The sequence below is a fragment of the Ambystoma mexicanum genome, chromosome 2q (genome assembly GCF_040938575.1).
Source record: "Ambystoma mexicanum isolate Mex_15411 chromosome 2q, UKY_AmexF1_1, whole genome shotgun sequence".
NCBI classification, from domain to species: Eukaryota; Metazoa; Chordata; class Amphibia; order Caudata; family Ambystomatidae; genus Ambystoma; species Ambystoma mexicanum.
In genome coordinates, this window is record NC_090924.1 from 1,206,708,454 (window position 1) to 1,206,721,105 (window position 12,652).

At 40.5% G+C, this 12,652-nt stretch overlaps 1 protein-coding gene across 1 annotated transcript in view; it reads right to left on the reverse strand.

The window, feature by feature from the left end:
• The window catches only part of MEOX2 (mesenchyme homeobox 2), a 445,569-nt gene that overhangs the window by 354,377 nt on the left and 78,540 nt on the right, over positions 1-12,652 (reverse strand). The window lies entirely within an intron of this gene.

The window sequence follows — 12,652 nt, forward strand, 5'->3', positions numbered from 1 at the left end:
TTGCATCAAAGCTATTCTCTTGGCCTATGCACAGACAAATGCACAGTTATCACTACATCTACCACACAACCACAAATCTATCAATCCATGAAGCCACTAATACATAGCTTCACCCACCAATCTAAGCAGACCCATCACACAGAAACACACATACCCATCATGTGTCCCACTAACCTACCGAAACAACCACAAATTCACCCATCCATCCATAAATAACCCAAACCACATGAGGTGACAGTAGCGCACCCTCACCCACCTATCCGTCCACCTATCAGAGAATCTATAGAACCAAACTTAAAGGTTCCCATCCACCCACCCACTAAACCATCCACAAAGGTACACACAGATCCACCCATTGTCCCACATATTAGCAACACACACAAACACACAATGCCACCCATCAATATGGAAACACCTATAAAAAGGTCAGACCTATTTGATTTGTCAAATGTTGCTTAGTTCTATTACTGATATCCCTAAGGTAAGATGATTATTATCCACAAAATTGTTTCTCAGAGTCGTCAATACATTTTCGTATCACTGGGGTGACAATGAACTTCATTTAAGGTAATCAAGTAGTCTTATAACCAAACGTTTTATTATTATTTTTTTCTAGATAATAGTTTATTTGGCTTTCATAAAGCAGGTTAAATCCTTAACAAGCAACAGTGGAAATCCATGCAATGACGAAAAGTGCATAAAAGAAGCAGAATGAGACATGACATTTTCTTTGGCTTTACAAGCCGAAGCTAATATAATGTAATTAAATTTAAGAAGTGGGCCGCCGCAAATGCCAATCCTTTTAACTATTAGGTCAAAATGTATGTTGTAATATTTTGCTTTTAAATGTACATGGAAAAGTAGGAGCTTTATTCGTTTATTGTACACAGTAGCACAGAGTGCACCTCATTGTTTTTATAAAGGGTTGTAGAAAATACTGCTCAGGCTCTGTCGAGTCAAGTTTGTCGAATCTTGAATCTTTTCCTGGACCTAACGTGAGATAAATGTCCTCTTTGCCAAACAGCAAAGAATTCCTTATGGTGAGGCCTCACACGACTGCCTTCCAAATATACCAGCATTCTTGGAACCATATATATTTTGTTAAGTGGTGTATTTTACAGAGTTAGAGTATTAGAAGAAAAATGTCAGACATTACATGAATACGTTTGGAATCTAACAATTATGAAAGAAAGATCTTTTTAGCCTAATGCAGCTGAGATTATGCTTGGCTCGCTGGGAATTGGATGAGGTTTTGGAAATTCACGAAGTGTGTACTTTTTAATTTCCTATAGTAGAAGTAAATATAACTTACGCGGATAATCACAATCTCAAGGAACAAAACACTGTGTGCAACCATGGCAGTGTTTGTGTCTCGGTGGACTCACCCCCAGCTAATATCTGTGGGTGAGCTCATGTTCACAGGTTCAAACCTAGGCCGGTCCACTCACGCCTTTATGCCACAGTGATCAAATTAAGTATCATTGAGTTGAGGAAGAATACATAGCTGGTATCTCTACAGAGTTCCCAGATGCCCTGCCCCCAAAGTCGACCCTAAAAATACATCTAATATGCCATAGGTTACACAAGGTTTTTGTTTTTGGTAAATGCATGATATGGCGCACCTCAATTTTACTAGAGTGAGTAGTATGTGTAATACTTCTATAGTGCTTAAAGATGACATCATTCATTACTTTTGCAATACTAGATTGTATGACATATGGTTGACATGTCCCACTTATGTTCAAATACTGCAATACCTCCTGCAAGTTCTCAAACCCTTTTTTGCCTTTTTACAGCAGGTGTTAGGACGGATACGGTATGTAATGAATGTGTACAAAATCTTTCAGATACAAGTACACACCGTCACTGTTTATGGTTTTTATTGATTTATTAATTTGCATTTATAAAGTGCACAAGCAGCCCAGAGGCATAGTGGCTCTCTTGCAGAATGTTTTACTTACAAGCAGAGCATGGCAGAAGTACAATAAATGGTATAGTTGTAAACAGTGGCATAATAAGTTATGCTATTACTTCAGATACTTTTTGACAGTGTATCAATGCATGTTAGTTAGAACTAACAGCACAGTTTTGTTTTCAGCAGTTTGCGGAAGGTGATGTAGGATTTTTCGTTTCTTAGTGAGGTGGGCAGGGCATTCCAATTCTTAAGGGCCAGGTGCTGAAAGCTGGACCCTCCAGCTTTAGTTCTTTTGAAGGTGGGTATGTCTATCTGGTTGGAGAGAAGTGACCTGGTGGGTCTTTTTGATGAGTGGAGGGGGATTCTATCTGACATGAAGGTGGAGCATCAAGGGAAATTCACCTGTGTGTGATGGGCAGTGTTTTGAATAGAATGCATTTTTTTACCGGTAGCCAGTGAGCGCCTTTCCTAGCTTGAGAGATGTGTTCCCTCTTCGGAATGCTAAAGGCTGCTCTAAGAGCACTATTTTGTGTGACTCAAAGGTTTTGGAGGTTTTAAGCCGAGGTGCCTAGAAAAAGGGCATTAAAGTAATCCAGTTTGGTACCGACTGTGGCCCTGGCGATGGATAGGCAGTTTTTGGTGGAAAGGAACGGCTTGCCCGCACTGATAACCTAATGATGAGGGCGGCGGAGGAGGCTATAGCATTGACATGGCGGGACATGGAGAGTGAGGAGTTGAGGTACACTCGTAGAGTTTTTACTTCTGTTGAGACGGTGATGGTAGAGTTGTCAATGGTGAAGGCTTTGTATTGTGGTGGGAGTTTGTTGAGAGTCTCACTGGTGCCTACTATGAGGATCTCTGTTTTGTCTCTATTTAAGCAGAGACTGTTTGTGGCCATCCAGGTCTGGATGGCAGAGGAGATTTTGGTTAGTGATCTAGCGTCTTGTTCATATATACCAGATAGGGGGAGAAGTACCTGTGTATCGTCAGCGTAGTTGGTTGGTCTGTAGCAGGTCCTCAAAAAAGCATTTTATTCCAATGCACAACACAGACATAGGAGTGGGCAAAGCATGCCCAAAATCTGTAAATGCCCACTGTGCAGCACTTTGTGGGTATTTACAGATGTTAATGTCACTGCGATGGGCCCAACTACATTAGCTTCAGGCCCAACTTGTTAGACAATCCTGGCTACGAAGATCAAAAGATACAATGTCTGCCCAATACAAAAGTGAAATAATTACAGCCAAACGCAATACATATAATACCAGAATTTCCCAAGCTAATTCAAGTATAAAGGAACTTTTTGTCATCTTGAAGGTATTAGCAGCCCCTATCGCAGTTCCAGACAACTTCATAAAAGATACGATTTGGTGTTCCAACATACAGCAACCTTTATCGCACAAAGTCATAATTTTACAAGGCAAAACTACCAAGAAAATCATTGATCCTGACTACTGACCTTAGAATCTCCTCCACCTTACCTACTGATAGTGCCCACCCTCCTTGCTTTACATGTACTAAAGTCTCCATCATTGAGACTGAAAAAATTATCCTATCGCTCAAACCTTCCAATTGTAAGGGATATCAATGCTCTCCCTAACTGATCAAAGATGCTGGCAGGGATTTGGCCCCCTTCATCTCCAAGCTGATTAATGCTTCATTTTCCACCGGCACCATACCAACTAATCTTAAGGAATCCTGGGTGCTCCCTTTACTTAAAGAACAAACCCTAGACCCCACCGTCCCTACCAACTACCGACCGATCACCACAGTGTCTTTCCTCTTAAAAATCATAGACAAAATGGCCTACCAACAAATACAGAAACACCTGGAATCTAACCATCTGCTTGGAACCCGGCAGTCAGGCTTTCGGCCCCAACATGGGACCGAAACAGCCTTAATAGATTTAAAAGCCCAAATTGACGAGCTCAGGGATAAAGGAAAATCTGCCCTCCTCCTTCTCCTGGACCTATCTGCTGCATTTGACCTCGTGGATCACGGGGTCCTTTGCAGCCATCTAGGCTCAGCGGCCAGATTCTCCTAGCACTGACTGGTGATCATGACAAGGATTTCGCCTTGGTGAACAAGGTTTATCTCATCATTCAGGTATGGATGGCCACCCACGTACTGTGCTTGAATGACGACAAGACTGAGATCATTATCCTGGGCACATCGCCAACCCTTAAAAAACGGAGCTCCAAATACGCAACCTTCAATATTGACAGCAACCTGATCACGGTTGCCAGTGAGGTAAAAACTCTGTGCTTTTACCTGGACTCAACCCTCTCCTTTAACAAACAGGTGAATGTAATGGCTTCTGCTACATCATACACCTGCAAATTAATCAGAGCAGCCAAACCTTTCTCGTCCACTTACAGTTGCATTACCCTGGCCAGAGCGCTGATTCTATCAAAGTTGGATTACAGTAATTCGCTCTATATAGGAGCCAATAAAGAAATCATCAATAAAATCCAACTCCTCCAGAACAATGCTCTCAGAGCTGCACTAGGAATTGCCAGGGGGGATCATATCTCTGAACGAGAAGATCTAATAACTGGCTCTCCACATTTGATAAAATCCAGTTGAAATTGGCCTCCTCACACAGAAATGCTTTAACAATACGGCACCATCCTACCTTATGGAGAGACTTACCAGAAAGACCTAGACAAGACCCACCAGACAATCAAGTGATAATTGTCTCCTGGTCCCTAGATTTAAACTTTCCAGAATTGGGGGTCACACTTTTTAGGTTAAGGCAGCTCAACTGTGGAAATCCTTACCCCCTCCCTAGCGAATAAACCAATCCTACCCTCACTTCCGGCAGAACTTTATAAGTTGGCTCAAAAACTCTGACTAGGCCTCCTCAACAGCTATACCCTCTCTAGACCTTTCTTAACGTTTATGCTGTGACACCTTGTATATACCTCTGTTTAATGAAAATGTATCTAATACCATATGATGTATTAATATGTATCTATACTTATTTGTAACCAAGCTGTGAGTTGTCTTATGCAACGTGCCCTGATACCTTTGGGTCTGGTGCGCAATACAAGTAATAAAACAAAACAAAACAAAATTAAGACGGCCGGGGATGCTGCTGTACACATTGGCCACACATGTGTGTCTTGCACACAGCGCACAGTATACCTCGTTCAGCAAAGCTTTATTGCACTCAAAGCCGAATCAGATGAAACAGAGTTTGTCCCTTTAGAGACGGCATACTGTGCAGTGTACTCTGGAGAGGGGCAGTTTTGGTATTTCAGAAGAGGTATTTCAGAAGAGGACTAAGAGCAACATGTTTAATGTCGCATGTGTGGCAGCTAACCTTTTGGGCACATATTAGAAAGGATCCTAAGTGTTGGTCCTTATGAGCATGTGTTACATATTCACCACCGTGGACGTGGCACACCTGCAGTGTGCACTCCAAGGGCTTAAGTGGGCACGTTGCAGGCTATACTTACACTTTTATATATTAGCAAGCGTGCATTGCTGACAGACATGGACAGAATGCTAGTGTCACCCACGGCTCTGTCACAGCATGCGCCTCTGTTCCTGTTAGTAGCAACACTGCACTGAAGCAACATTTGCGATGTATTACTGTGGCACGAGATCTAAACATGTAGATAAGGAGGACTTTATGAATTGCGGTGGCACATATCAGGCCAAAGGTTAATTTGACACAGGTTATTCGTTACAGTTTAGGACAGCAAAACTAACCCTCTTTATAGTGGTATTCGTATATGTTTTGTTCTTTCTTGTCTCACGCATTATTTCTAATGTGGCATCAGGGGTACCAAGCTCCACATGCAGTCCACGTCGAAATATTGTTCATGTACTACTGGACAATGTAATATACTTTAATGTGGGTTGTAAACCATTATTTAGAGAAATTGAGGTTTGAAAAATTCATGTTTTCTTTTACAAATTGAGGGCCTGATTCACAGAAGCGTTTTATAACTGTGCAATGCCAGAGGAAAACGCTCTGTGAATCAGACCCTAAACGGGGGACCAGTGTGTTTGTGTAAAAGCACGCTCATCATATCTTATGGAGGATAAATTATGTTTAACTGTTTAACTGTTCAATTGGAAGCTCCTCTGTGTCATTGCTGTTTAACTGGGTATACCAGACTAGTAGTACATTAATACGAATGACCACTGATGTTAAACGTGTTTGAGTGAAAATTATTACATCCAGTGTGTGTAATCACAAAGCCTCTTTACCTATTAAAGTGGGGCACATAACACAGTGACCAAACGTTACCCTGAAAATCCTGTTGCTTCCCCAGTTCTCCACATGAAAAAGCAAAAGTGAAAATAAGGCTAGCAATGCCACTGGGAAACGCCCTTTTGGTCCAGGAAATAGGATACAGTCAGGAGGCTGTCTCCAGCGTGTACTCTTCACCAGACCTCCCCCTCTTCCAAGAGCGAGTCGAGCATTTGAGATATTGAGCAACAAGGTCATCGCTATGAAAAAAACAGCTGTTCAATTCTCCAGCTTAAATAGTGAGCATCTCTGATATGCAGGTGTATGTAATGTACGCAGGGCAAGGCAACGTTATTTAGAGACGAGCCTACACGTTGAGTATGAAGCAAACATTCCTCTCATACCAGTAGGTTTGCGGTCAAGCACCATTTCACAACAGTATTACAAAAACATTGCCAATAGATACATCTGAGGGCTGATGCAAATTGCTCTGCCCAAATATTATGCAGTGCTCAGTTTGTTAAGCACCGACTCAGTGGCTCAACAAGAGATGGCCCTGTTGTTGAGCCGGTGAGCCGAAATGTCTTTGGCATCAGATAATCGGGAGAAAAGTCAGAAGCCAGAATGGTTCTACCTCTTCCTCACTAACCAGCATTCTACTACGTGTAAACCTAAGTATCCCCTCTCAGCATATCCTTATAACTGTATCCATAATAATATATCTTTCACATTGTATGCATATAACTGTATCCCTAGCTATATCCTCTTATGGTGCATTCTTCTGTTGCTCACTAGCTACTTGCTATACACAACCCTTGACATATCTGCATTGATACATATGATGAGCGGCCAGCACTGATTCCGATCTACTGCATAGTGTTGGTTTGCAAGTTCCTCACCGAACAGTTCGTCATTGTCTGTTTTTGAAAATCATATGCCTAACGTCATTATTTGTTGGGTTAAAGCCTAACGTAAAGTAAGCAATACCAGCATGGTGCAGGCATTACCTCTGTTAGGGAGCTTGTGGCTATTCCCAAGTACCTCTTTAAACGTCTTGTCAGTAACTTGAGGTCAGGTATTGTCATTTGTCTAAGTTCTTTTGCTGTCTTCGTCTCTGAGTCCTGGGGTTTCTCTGCATCAGGCATGACTAAGTGCATGATGACTGACCATCATAGCATTGCTAATTCCACAGAAGACTACGAAACCTTGATGTCTTATGATACAAAACTTCCAGTCTGTTGCAGGTGTTATGCTAGCATAATTTCTAAAATGCACATATACCACAAATGGCTAATAGGCACTGTACTAAATCACCCTCACTATGTTTTAAATGGGAGAAGCCTAGTTTGGGGGGAGTTTACACCCACCCCAAATCAGGCGTGCATGATTTGTTTTTATTAAGCAAAGTCCTTTTTATGAACCTGGATATGCCAGCTTCACCATATCAATTCCCTGCATGTTCTCTTCCATTTCACAGCAGGAAATACAAAGGGATGCACAGAAGGTCTATTTATTAAAAAATACAAATAATCAGCCTAATTTAAAATATAATCAAATTTTACATTTTCATCATTCTCAATGAAATCCCAATGTCAATGGTTACTACAATGAAACATTATTAATACACTAGTACATTACATTTTCACTGCTGCATTTAACGTATAGATGTTTGTAGAAACACGCATTATTATATTGTTGGGATGAACATCCAACGTCCCAAACGCAAGCAAAAATACATGTTAAGGAAGTCCCTATAGCATGAGACAGAAGCCACACAGTTGGTCAGACACCTAGCCAATATGCACAACACATAGGCCTTAGGCGAGGCAGACAAAGGGATAGAGAAATTTCTGAGAACATTCCATGAAGAAATGAAGACAGCATTGTGCAGCAGACACACACCTGCAAAGATAGAATGTAGCTCACGCAGAATAATGGCACAGATGAATAACATGCATTAGGGCATTAGGCCTTCGCACACACGAGTAAGCAGGATAATGACAGAGTATGTACCTGAAGCAGAAATGAGAGTTCGCATTAGAAACACTGAAGGTAGTAATTACAGAAACATAATATAAGCACATCTGACACTTATTAGTTGTACAACATTCAGAGTAGGACTCAAGGCAAAAGCAGCTTTGTAGGCCATTAAGAATTAATAGGCCTCAGAAATACATGGATTATTCCACACAGTAAAATGAACGCAGTTTTGGTTTATTTTGGAAAGATACACACATACAAGATCAGTGGCCTTGAACAGGGTGTACAGCTGCACTGCGATTGGTCAGGACACAGAGGCACAGCTCATTCCCAGGCTTTGAAAAGGAAAGCAGCGATTCAATCGAATATTGCAATATTGAGTAGACCACATGAGGGAAGAAGTAAGAGCCCCACATGGATTGGCTAGTAGAAGGAGGTGCAGCAAGTTCCCAGACATGGGACAAGTGAAATCTACAACACAAAATGTGCCTACCCATTGCTTTAGGAGCTAGCAAGACGAAGGTGACAGTCTGGTGAGAATGGGGTAGTGAGCAGGAGCATGCACAAGACAAAGTTGATCAGGGGAAAGACACACACGGACCCCTATAGGAAAATATCCACGTAACATCACAAATACTGAGCAACATGAGCACCCCAAACAGGAAAGAGATAGGAAATCATAATTACAGAAGTATGGAGTCCATTAAGTAGTATCTAGAATATAATAAGGAATACAAAGACAACCTGACACCCAATAAATTATATGTGTTCAAAGGTACTAGGACCACTCATGCCCACCAACTCATAATTACACAATTTAGATGTGCAAATGGGGCCAAAGCAAGAGGCCAAGAAGCACGCCTCATGAAGTCATGCAGACACATCATGGGAAAGGAAGAAGGGTTGAGAAGGGCAACATGTTTCCAATGGGAAGTCATACTATTAACTGTCAGTTGAACAGTCACAAGGGTGAGAACAGTAAATTGGTGCCAACTTTAGGTCCCTTGAGAAAGGATGTGAAGTATTCTTTGTTGTTGTTTCACTGTTCACACCTCATAAGGTGATTGGTCAATTTTGGTGGAAGCAACCCACCCAGGAACACTCGAGACAAAACAACCAATGATCAACTGAGTTATACGTTGTAATATTTTAACCTGACTACAGTCCAATCAAAACTGTGAGAAACTATACAATCTCATTATTAGATCATTGACAAAAGGAAGTCATTGGCATGGTCACGAGGGGTAGGATAGGCCAATAGGGATAGATGTTGTATAGATTCACCTATAGCACAGCAAAGACTGTCCAATCAGCAAATGTGAATGTACATGTTTCTTGATAAATTGCATAAGAATCAACTCCTCTTCTCACTATACAAACCGCTATTTAATGATGAAATGTTGAATGATTTGTGAATTGTTCCCGGCCAAGGTTGCATGTAATAAACTTTTGTTGTTCTTGCTTGTCGTGCACTTTTATTGGTTCATTGGATTATTATTTTATTACGATTTGGGTTTTGGGCCCACTGTGCAATATGTATATTTGATTTGCCTACTCTCTGGGGAGGTGCCCACTCGGGAGAGTCTACAACCATGTTTTAGCTCACTGTACCTTTCACAGAGGAGAAATAACCATTTTCATATCAGTCTGGTCCCACCCACTTGGGCAGCCCAGCACCGAAATGTTAGGCAATTCTCCTCTGAACAAGAGTATCAATTCCATAGAAAAGGTTTTTTTTTAACCATGTTTGTTCTCAGTAGATGGTCTCCCATACTCTTGTGAAATAACTAAAAGGCTGCTCTAGAATATAGACAACATACTTTACATAACTATAAACTTCTTGTGAAGTCTCTTGGAACCTTTTCACCACTGCAACAACTCTTCATTCTTATAGTGTGTTTTTGGGTCTATAATAAATATAGTATAATTATACTACCTGTCTAAGAAGAATCATTGTGTTTTTCACTGCATGAAGTCATTGTGGACCCCTGGCCCCACTCCTCTCTCCTGAGACTAAGCCTTGACCACTTTCCACGCTTACCTTGATTGGGTATGGCTAAACTCCCTGTGTTCCCCTGTTCACTATAAATAGAGTGGCATACGGAAATATGTCGACCAAGCCAGATTTGAGAAATTCATCTTAACATCATGTGCTCTACCCACCTTGCATAATGCTGCTAGGCACTGTAGTCAATCCCATAATGGATGATCACCTCACCGCCACACAGTATATATTGAAACTTTCTTCCTAGCCTACAAGATGACAAGATCTGAGGTGGCTGAGAAGCAACATGTGCAGAAACTATACATACATTAAGAAAAAAATAATATTGTAATAGCAAGTTCAACATTATAAATGTGTACTTTTTATCGATGTACATTGACAGATCGAGTCCCAATCGATTGAATTACAAAATTGTGAACCCCACTTGTTTGCATTTTGTAACTCAATCTTTTTTTTTCTTTTGTGTGTCCAGCACCATGCATGTAATGTATGCGGGGGGACACCCCTGTGATCCCCGAATCCCATAATACCAAACCCTACTCCACTTGTTCGGTATCTTGGGATTCAGTCTTTTTAAACAGGCTGAATGCACACTGATTGTGCATTCAGTCTTTTTTTTATCTTTTGTGCCAAATTCCTTTTTATCAGTAGTAAACTGTTCAGAATAAAGTTACTTTTAATTAATTTGTATTGGAAATATGGATTCCCAGCGAAAGTTGAAAACTGTAAGATATTTACGCAGAGGTTATAGATGGGTCTGTAAAATACTGTTCAAATAGCGTTGCGACTGTGGGACACCATTGTTCATTCTGTCGCTACTCTTCGCCATTCAAATCAATGAAAATGAGGTGTGACGTAAAATGCATGCATACCATTTTTACGCATGTATTTTGCACGTGCATTGTATGCTATGCAAAGTTCAATGTGAGCTCCAATTTGTTGTGTGCACAAACTCAATTATTGCACTGGTGCTAATTGCACTTGCACCAATGCAATGTTTCTGGAAAACCACCAATGCAGCTTTCTAATAGTTGCATATAGGGACAGATAAAAAAAAGATGGTGAGTTAGAAATAAAGAGTGAGAAATGCGCATACAGCAGTGTTGTAACTGGTCAATGTTAAAATGTGATTAAAAAGAGTTAATCCTGTCTGACTCCAATGAAAACATAGAGAGACTGAAGATAGCTATGTTAATGCCATCCATCAGTAACAAACGACCTGTTGCCAAGGACTTACTTAATAGTGCTTCAATAAACACTGTTGTGAAGGCAGGATTGGATAACCTTTAAATGCTATGGAAGATATTTCTGCCATGAAAGGATTGTGCAAAGATCCTGTGCATGAGTTGAATCTAGGGCATGCTCGTTTCATTTTTCATAGGTTACCGGATGCGTGCTTCCTTGGCTCGAAAAAGAGTATTTCAGCTACTCTCAGTTACTCTCATTTCCACTGGCTACCAGTTTAATTAAGAGACAGACGATTCCATATTTTATTTGCAACAGTGACCTGAAAATATAGGTTCTGTATCATTCTCTTAAAGGGATCCAGAGTTTTAGCGATCTTAACTTAGTATTACCCAAATTGACTTTTACAGTTTACATTTTGCACAATTGCTCTAATTATAATGGTCCTAATTGACCTTCTGCACAATTGACCTTTATATTATTTTAGTTATTGTATATATGTATTGGGTTGGCTTTGGATTATAAATAATATAAGTGGATTGGGTGGAGGGTTGCGGGGGGTTATGGTTTCCCCCCGCATATATGTCCTAATTGACCTTCTAAATTAGGTAAATTCTCCTGAGGTCAATTCTCCCGAGGTCAATTGTGAAAAGGTCAATTAGTATACAACCCTTAACGCTGCTGCAAACAACCTTATTTTACTCAAAAGTCACCTTTCAAATATCTTTCTGTGTGCATTTCACTATCAATTTCTTGTTCTGAAATGTATTAACGTTCGTTCTTGAACATGATGCATACATTGAGGAGCAGAAGAGACCAACTCACATCTCTCATAGTGAGACACACACATCACATGTCTAGTAACCAAATTAACTGGTTACTTTGAAGATTTCAATTAAGATGTGCTTGAACATGCATTTCTTTGCAATTTCCAACAGGTTATTGCTTTACTTGGTTAAAAGGAGTGTTGGGCCATTTTACAAAATGTTGTATTGTGCAGGTGATGAATGCACTTGTTAGTGAACTCTTTCAATTTTCTGCTGAAATGTTGAGTCTGATTAACGAAGGGCATCTGAATGTGTGCATCCGCAATTCACAAATTAAGGTACACTTTATTTTGCAAGTATTAAATAGCTGAGTGTCGTAATGAATCTGACACCTAATTCTATGTTCCTAGTAAAAAGGCAGTACATTGTAATTACCGCCAAGTTCATATATATACAATATGCTGAATCAAACTGATTACAAATTGGAAACCTACTTCATTGACAACACATGTGTATGTCCAATGTCCTGATACTATTCCCATCACATCCTACATTCTTTAGACACACTGTAAATAAATGTATTAGACTAGGGGGGC